The sequence below is a fragment of the Rutidosis leptorrhynchoides genome, chromosome 10 (assembly GCF_046630445.1).
Source record: "Rutidosis leptorrhynchoides isolate AG116_Rl617_1_P2 chromosome 10, CSIRO_AGI_Rlap_v1, whole genome shotgun sequence".
NCBI classification, from domain to species: Eukaryota; Viridiplantae; Streptophyta; class Magnoliopsida; order Asterales; family Asteraceae; genus Rutidosis; species Rutidosis leptorrhynchoides.
Genome location: NC_092342.1, coordinates 330,437,832 through 330,446,237, shown reverse-complemented (window position 1 = coordinate 330,446,237; position 8,406 = coordinate 330,437,832). Strand labels below are relative to the sequence as shown.

The 8,406-nt window shown below is 31.7% G+C and overlaps 1 long non-coding RNA gene across 1 annotated transcript; it reads left to right on the top strand.

The window, feature by feature from the left end:
* The first annotated feature begins 473 nt into the window (after positions 1-473).
* LOC139873309 (uncharacterized) lies at positions 474-7,826 on the top strand. Its single transcript, XR_011767303.1, has 3 exons — positions 474-772; positions 2,111-2,191; positions 7,699-7,826. It is a non-coding gene; the product is annotated as an uncharacterized lncRNA (long non-coding RNA).
* The last annotated feature ends 580 nt before the right edge of the window (positions 7,827-8,406 follow it).

Below are 8,406 nucleotides of genomic sequence, written 5' to 3'. Positions count from 1 at the left end.
ACGCAAGGTGCCTCTTGCTCCCTTGCTCCCAGGTGGAAGCAAGGACGCAAAGTGCATCTTGCTCCCTTGCTTCCACGTGGGAGCAAGGGAGCAAGAGACACCTTGCTCCTTGCTCTCAAGTGTGACTAAGGTCGCAAGGACGCAAGGCGCAAGAGAGCAAGATGCATCTTGCTCCTTGCGAGAGTAAATTGTCAAACTTTTTTTTATGGGCTCTCACGCAAACAAGTTAAAAAAAATGGTTTTTTGGTGATAATCCTAAAAAATAATTATGAGGTATGAGTTTTTCTTAAGATGATGAGTTTGATGTTATGTCTGTTGTTCTAAGCCCATACACTGTTTAAGCCTACACATATATTCAAGCGCACACAATTTTACGTAGTATATTTCTAGGGTTTATTTTATTTTATTTTTATATATAAATAAAATAAAATGGCAAGCAATGAATGAATTTCCTCTTGACACAAACTCTCTTTTGATCCTCGTTCTGTTTCTCTCTCTCTTTCTTTGTTTTCATTGGACATTTTAATTTTACTTATAATTTTTAATTTCTCTTTTTTACAGAATTAAAGTTACTACAATCTCTACATTTACAGACAGAAATGAAGATATATTAGGTTGTTTATTGTTTAGATATATAAGCGATGATCTGGAGTCAAAATTGTCTATGATGTATATTTTAGATATATAGGGAGTATCTTAAAAGCATTCAGATCTGTAACTTGCTATATGATACGGAGTATGATTCAAGGATAAAATGCAAAAATATTACTCCGTACGTTTTTCAAATACATATGCAAATAACTTTATAATCTAGTTACTAAAAATCGAAGGTTATATTGCAATTCTTTTTCGTTTTTAAATGGAGATTCAGAAAACTTATAGACATGTTTTCTATATAAAGATCCAAGTTTGAAATAACATTTTTTTTGGTAAAGAAAAATGCAAAAGACTTGGTAGATCTAATATTTTTAGTAGATCTACAGTTAAAATGCGTATAGCGGTCCTAAAAAGTATAAATGCGTATTTTTGTTTAGTACTTTCCAGCCAGATCTACTCACAGATCTGGTGTTTTCGTTGCTAAAATCCCAGGTGTTAGTGTTGTTTTCCGGCTACAAAATCATACTTTAAGTTGGCAAAATCTGAAACCCTTTATCTATTTCCGGCAACATCAGGTGGTTGTGGCCGATGGCTGTAGCGCTGCCGACGGTGGTAGTCGGTGACAGCAGTAGTAGTTGTTGGTAAGGATTATATAAAATCTTCCATGTCCACCCATATGATGCTGGATATACATACTTTCCCATGCCCACTCTTATGTGTTATTCTCTCAGCTTTTAAGATTTGTTTATATCATTTTTTTCAGATCTGGATCATATCATTTTTTCAGATATGAACCATTTGTTTATATCATGTGTTTATATACTTTGTTTTTTTAATAATTTTCACGTGGTATTGGTGGTGGTTGACGATCTAGGTTGCAATAGTGTTTCTTGGCTGGATCTATACAATGAATAAATTTTTTTAAAAAATCTGAACTCTAATTCTAAAGATATAAAAAAACAAAATATGCTTATACGTTGAATTTTTCTAATATAATATATATATATATATATATATATATATATAATAATAATAATAATAATAATAATAATTATTATTATTATTATTTTTGTTTGGTTAAATTGAGATTTTGTTAAAACAAACCTACAATATATATATATATATATATATATATATATATATATATATATATATATATATATATATATATATAATAATAATAATAATAATAATAATTATTATTATTATTTTTGTTTGGTTAAATTGAGATTTTGTTAAAACAAACCCACATACAAACCACAAAGTATGAAGGCATGCTTTGGAATTCGTTACATAAATCAAATAACATGATGTCATTTGACTTTTGATCTTTGACTTTTTAAAAACCCTTCCAAACCTGATTTCTAACATATTGAACTTTCTTCCCTTTTCATTTGTTACCCATTTAGCCTCATATTCTTTTTGCTCTATGAACACATGTATTTTTGATATTCTTGTTCCTATATATTTCATTTATACATATTTCATGCTAATTATTTATTTGTTTCCATAGTTTTTGGAGATGAATGGAAAGATGATTGGTAGCAAGCCCGTTAAGGTAGCACTTGAGCAACACAAAGAAGAGAGGTCGTAGGTTTGTTGATAATGCTCCTTTATTCGAACTTCCTATGTTTTGTTTCAAGTTATTATAACAGTCATTGACCTTGTAAATGCTCCTCTTTTTTGAATTTTTGTTGTGTGAATTTTTAAGTTTTCTCTTGAAAGAAAATTTATTGGGGACAACAAGCGTCAATTTTTTAACGACTTGACCGTCGTTTAAAGCCTTAATTGAACTTCAGGCAGGTTTAAAACTCATGAAAATTTGATTCAACCATTTTCATGGTGTCTAACCCTCTTTTTTTAACCTGCTTATTGGTCGGAGGTCCATTCGAAAGCAATCTTCCCAACTATAGAACATTGAGAGGGGGATTTCTCTACTCTTAGGGTGTTTCACCTTGTGTAGAGAAATGACCTCTTTATTTTAGGATATGGAAGGATTGTGTACATCTTATCTCTCTTATACCCCACTTTTGTAGGATTGAATTTTGTTGTTGTTGCCTTGAAAAAAATTTGTATTCTTTATATACAAACTAAGAGTATCATGGATGATTAGGGATGGCAATGGCCACCCAATCCGATGGATATTCACCCGATCCACCCGCTTCGTGATGGATATGGATGAACCTAAATGAATATAGATATTGATACGGATGAACTTTAACGGATATGGATATGGATATGGATGAAAAGTTTCATCCATGGATATATCCATTACCACCCGAAATACATATACAAATATATATAAATAGATATATGCGTACATATTTACTATTACAAGTTTATTTACTGTTAAATTTACATATTTCTTTGAAACCATAATTAAATAACTATAATATATTACAATAAAATACGTATAAATAATGATATAAACTTACAAATTTCATATATAATTTTTCATAATCTATGTTTTATAGTAAAAATAAATTTTTTTGTTATATCTTCGACAAGGATTACACATTCTTATGGGTAGATTTTTAATTATGTCATGTTATATTTATTTTTGTTGTACTACGATTTTATTTTAATTGAATATTAGAAAATATTATAACATTTTTTTTTAACATCCATTGGATATCCATTAACCTGCTAAATCCATTGGATATGGATATGAATCGATGACCTAAAACTAAATGGATATGGATATGAATGAACAAAAACTAAATGGATATGGATATGGATACGGCATCACCCGATTCATATCCGATCCATTGTCATCCCTATGGATGATATAATTAGTTTCTAGCATTCTAGTAAAGTGTCTAAGTGTACAATAGGATCATAAGAGTGATTCATTAAAACTTGAGGTCTCACAGTTTGTGAAAAATGGAAATAGTAGGAAATGAATTAGATACGTTTGTCATCCATACTTATAAAATCGTGAATCTTAATGATGAAGTTGTGTTGGTTGCACTTAAATAATCTAACAGCAATGGTTGTTGGCGTCTGGTCTGATGATAACAATTTGCAGCTTGAGTCACATACATAGTTCTTTAAGCTGTTATCTTTAGTTATGTAACGGATTTATGAGACTAGTTTTTAAGCTCCTTTATTTTCTAAATTTATTATGCTGATCATATATATATATATATATATATATATATATATATATATATATATATATATATATATATATATATATATATATATATATATATATATATATATATATATATAATCCATGAAAATTAACTCGATGGGCAACCATGTTGGCTCATGGGTGTGTTTGTCAAGAGGTGTCTGAAAATAGTTTCGTTTGCACAAAAAATGATTTAAACTATATCACAACATCCATATTAAAAGGTACTCCCTCTGTCCCAAGTTAATAGTCCACAGACAAAAAATACACAATTGACACATGTATTTTATTGTCTATTTTTCAGTTTTACCTCTTACCTTTTACTTACATTTTTGTCTTACTTTTATAGAATAAGGATATAAAAATATTTTAATTTATTATTTTTGTCTATTTATGGAAGTGGACTATTAATTTGGGACAGGCAAAAAACGTAACTATGACTATCTAACTGGGATGGAGGGAGTATTAGTGTAAGTCCGAAACCTGATGTGCGTATTGATGCAATTACAGTACTAAACAATACTCTTCATTTATTCTCAATCAAATTTGAAACCAATAGAGCGGAAAAATGTAATTTCATTCATTTGTGAAGCTGCCAACGTTAACGATGATGACATGAATTAGGTTGCTTTCGAATGTATTGCTTTGATTGGTTACTGATATTGTGATTTGATAGCGCTACACATACATATCCACTTTGATCCATTAGCTAATGTTGTCAGAGAAGGTGAAGAAAATCTTTCTATTAAAACAATCGTGTCTTTTATCTCTTATGATGATACCCAGAAGTGGTGCAAGTAGTCAGCCACATCCTCGTGCGGTTTATTGATGTCTCTCCAAATATTAGTTCAGTTGTTCCTCGATATCCTATTGAGGCAAGATTTGAGTCTGGATCTCAATGATGAGAAAAATCGGGATGTGTCAATTGCTGTAAATGAGTGTCTCTGTGTTTTTGCGAAAGCTTTAAGAACATAATCTTGCCTTTAGTTGTTCTGTTTATTGAGGAAAACATTGCTCAAGAAGATTTGAGATTATGCGAAGCTGCTATGGCTGCGTTTGGAATGGTTATTAAAGGCCCAAGGGTTGAAGATATAGGTCCTGTGGTTGAAACGTATTTATACCTTTTAATTAAGTCGATTAGGTATGTAAGAAGCATCCTATTGAAAGATACTAGTGCATGGAGTCTAACTTGAGTATTCCATTTTGTTCATGAACCAGTCTCTTGCATATCTCTGATGCTCTTGAGAATGTTATGATGGCTCTCCTTGCGAGCCTTCTTATATTGCGGAAAAAGTGTGCCAAGTATTATACTGCTTAGTTACAGGATTTTGTTGTAATTATGACACAAGCTTTATGCCTCTTGTGATTTTGTATTGTCGAAAGATTGCAAAATTTCGTGGAATCTACTCTTCTACTTTTTGTGTCTAGAAAAAAGTTGAGTTTGAGGACTTAAACTGTTGTTAGTAATTCCTCAATCTGAAAGTGAAACAGAGTTAGAGTGAGGTGTAAAAGGCTAAGTTCTTTTTTAGAAGGAAATAAATAAATGATGTGTCAAATGTATGTTGAAATTTTTCGGAGTTGAAATATAGTTGGTTTTTGTCGTCATACGAATATATGTGCTACTAAGTTTTATCAATGTATGTTAAAAATCTTGTAATTGAAATACAATTGCTTATTATTCTATTATGTAGCAAAATTAAGCAACTATATTTCAATTCCAAAAATCTCAAGATACATTGATAAAAATTAGTAGGAGATATATATGAATGAATATGATGATAAAATCAGTTATATTTCAATTTCAAAGATTTCAGCATATATTTCACACCTCATATATATATCCTTCTAGAAAAGACCTTAGCCTATTTTCACAAATCACATCTCCCTCTAAATTAGTTTCACTTTCAAATCTGACAATTAATAACAACAGTTCGATTCCCTCAAACTTAACTTTTTTCAGAGACACAAGGTCTTTGAAGAGCAGAAACAACGGATGTTGCAATCTTTCGAAGACACGGATTCACAAGAGGTAGAAAACTTGTGTCATAATCAGAACAATATTCTTTTAGCAATTGGTATAATTTATGACATAATTTTTCCGCAATATGGGAAGGCTCGCAAAAAGAGCCATCATAACATTCTCAAGGGCATAAGCAAAGTTATAACAGGAGATATGCTAGAGACTGGTTCATGAACAAAACTTAATTCTCGAGTGAGGCTCCATGCAATAGTATCTTTCAATAGGATGCTTCTTCCATCCCTAATCGGCTTATTTAAAAATTGTAAATGCATTTTAACCACATGACCAATGTCATCAACCATGGCTTTTAATAACCGTTTCAAATAGAGCCATTGTAATTTCGCTTAATCTCCAATCTTCTTGAACAATGTTTTTCCTTAGTAAAAGGAACAATTAAAGGTGAGATTCCGTCGTTAAAAATACTTGCAAGAACACAGATACATTTTTTTTTTGCACCAAATGACACATTTCGTTTTTTTCATCATCGAGATCCAGAACCAGATCTTGCCTCAACGGGGAATATAGGAGCAACGGAACTAACATTTGGAGAGATATCTATACACAGTGCATGAGGGTGGGGCGGACCACTTGCACAACTTATGGGTATCATGATAAAAGAATCCATTGTTTTAATAACAATATTGTCTTCTCTGTCAACATTCGCTAATGGATCTAAGAGGATCTGTATGTGTGACGCTATCAAATCACAATATCATTAACGAAGCAATACAATCGAGAACAACCTCTTTCATGTCACCATTGTTATCGTTGGTAGCTTCACAAATGATTGAGATTATACTTTACGCTCTAAAACGTTTTCAACTTTGAGAAGAAATGATGAGTACTGTTTAGTGCTGTAATTGCTTAAATACGAACATCACGTTGCTAATTTGCACTAATGTCTATTAATATGGTTGTTGTGATATACTATAAACCATTTTTTGTGCAAATGAAACTATTGACATGCAGCTCTTCACAAATACACCCAAGGGCCAACATGGTTGCCTTCATCGGGTAATCTTCATGGATCATATTAACATTCAAACTATAGCGAATACTAACAAGAAAGGTGTTGTAGAGATCGTGTAAAGCACTAATTGATATTCAATTACAAAAGTGATGGAGATGTGAAGATGTCGATTAAGAGAGGTGGGGGTTTCGGTGTTTCGGTTTAGGCGTCGTGGGTTAAAGAAAGAAGCCAGAGAAATTATGTTAAGGTTTTAGAGTTTAGTAAGTCTTATATTCTTAATACAAAATATATTACGGTTTGAGTCCCTGGGGTTGTAGCCAATCGGATCAGGGGCACCAATTGGTTTCCTTCAACTTTTTAAATTTTAAAATATAATCCATAAACGTCTACGATTAAACCCCCCGTGTTCGGTAAACGTTATTGTACGCGATAACGATTTAATTCTTCAACGGGGTACTAGAAATAATAGCACATAAACGATTAATTCCCCCGTGTAGCCATATTTATCATGTTATATTTGCTATGTACATGATTAAATGAGTTGTTGTATTTGCTATTAAAAATTTTTAATCAAGAAAGTTGTACTTGGGTAGTTAAATCTTCAGTCTTTGATCCTGATATGGATTGTCTTTTGGTCTGAAAACCTTAATTATGCCCGTAATAATGTTCTTCAATGTCAGGCATTGTCCAGCCTTTTGTTGCTAATTTGGTAAATGTTGAATATTATAATGTGAAAGAGTACATCTTAATTAATCAGTAACTAGGGCGACATCTTTACAATCCCAGTGGTCTAGAAAATCCAATTGCTTCTTATGGTGTCATGTGTGAGGCTTACGTTCAGAGCATAAAATGCGGCTTTCTAATTTTTTGACATATGATTAAGTGATAAAATGATGGTCTGATATGAGTTAACCATTTAGCATCTACTTATAAAGTCTTGATTGGCTTGATGACATGTTTATCGTCCCTTTTCAGGTCCTGATGGCCTGTTTGAAGTTAAGGAATAGCAAGTGTTACCCTGGTTGACATTGTTGAGAGAATTAGAGCTTTAGTTATGTTTGCAGTTGATATTGTCAGCTACTGAAATAATTTTTTATTGAGGTGGTATTTATAGTGTGTTTTTACTCTTGTGATCCCTTTTTTTTAATCATATTTGGCTAATATGCACACTTGACTTTCCTTCTGAAATAATATATTTTGTGGTTTTTACGTAGTGCGAGTGTAAATACTCTAGCTTTCTTTATAGCTAGTAATTTGATATACTATTAAGTAGTGTTGGACACGTTTAATAAGATCGTCTTAAACAACTGTCAAGTGATCGGATGCTTTTATGTAAGCAGGATAACAAGAAAATTCCTTTGGTCGAATGTACAAAAGAAAATAGTATTTTGGGTGTGTCAAAACTTTTATATTCAATTTAATTAAGTTCTCAATGCAGATATAGTAGTTATAGTAATTGCTGTATGCTCTAAGAAACAACTCCCTGGTCAGAAATGGAGATAAGTTAGAGTGTTATAATTCAGTAGGCTTATAACTACCTTTAGTGGTTTGATTCTTGATGTTATAATTCAGTAGGCTTATAACTACCTTTAGTGGTTTGATTCTTGATGTTATAATTCAGTAGGCTTATAACTACCTTTAGTGATTTGATTCTTGATTTAGAATACTAATAATGAAGTGTAA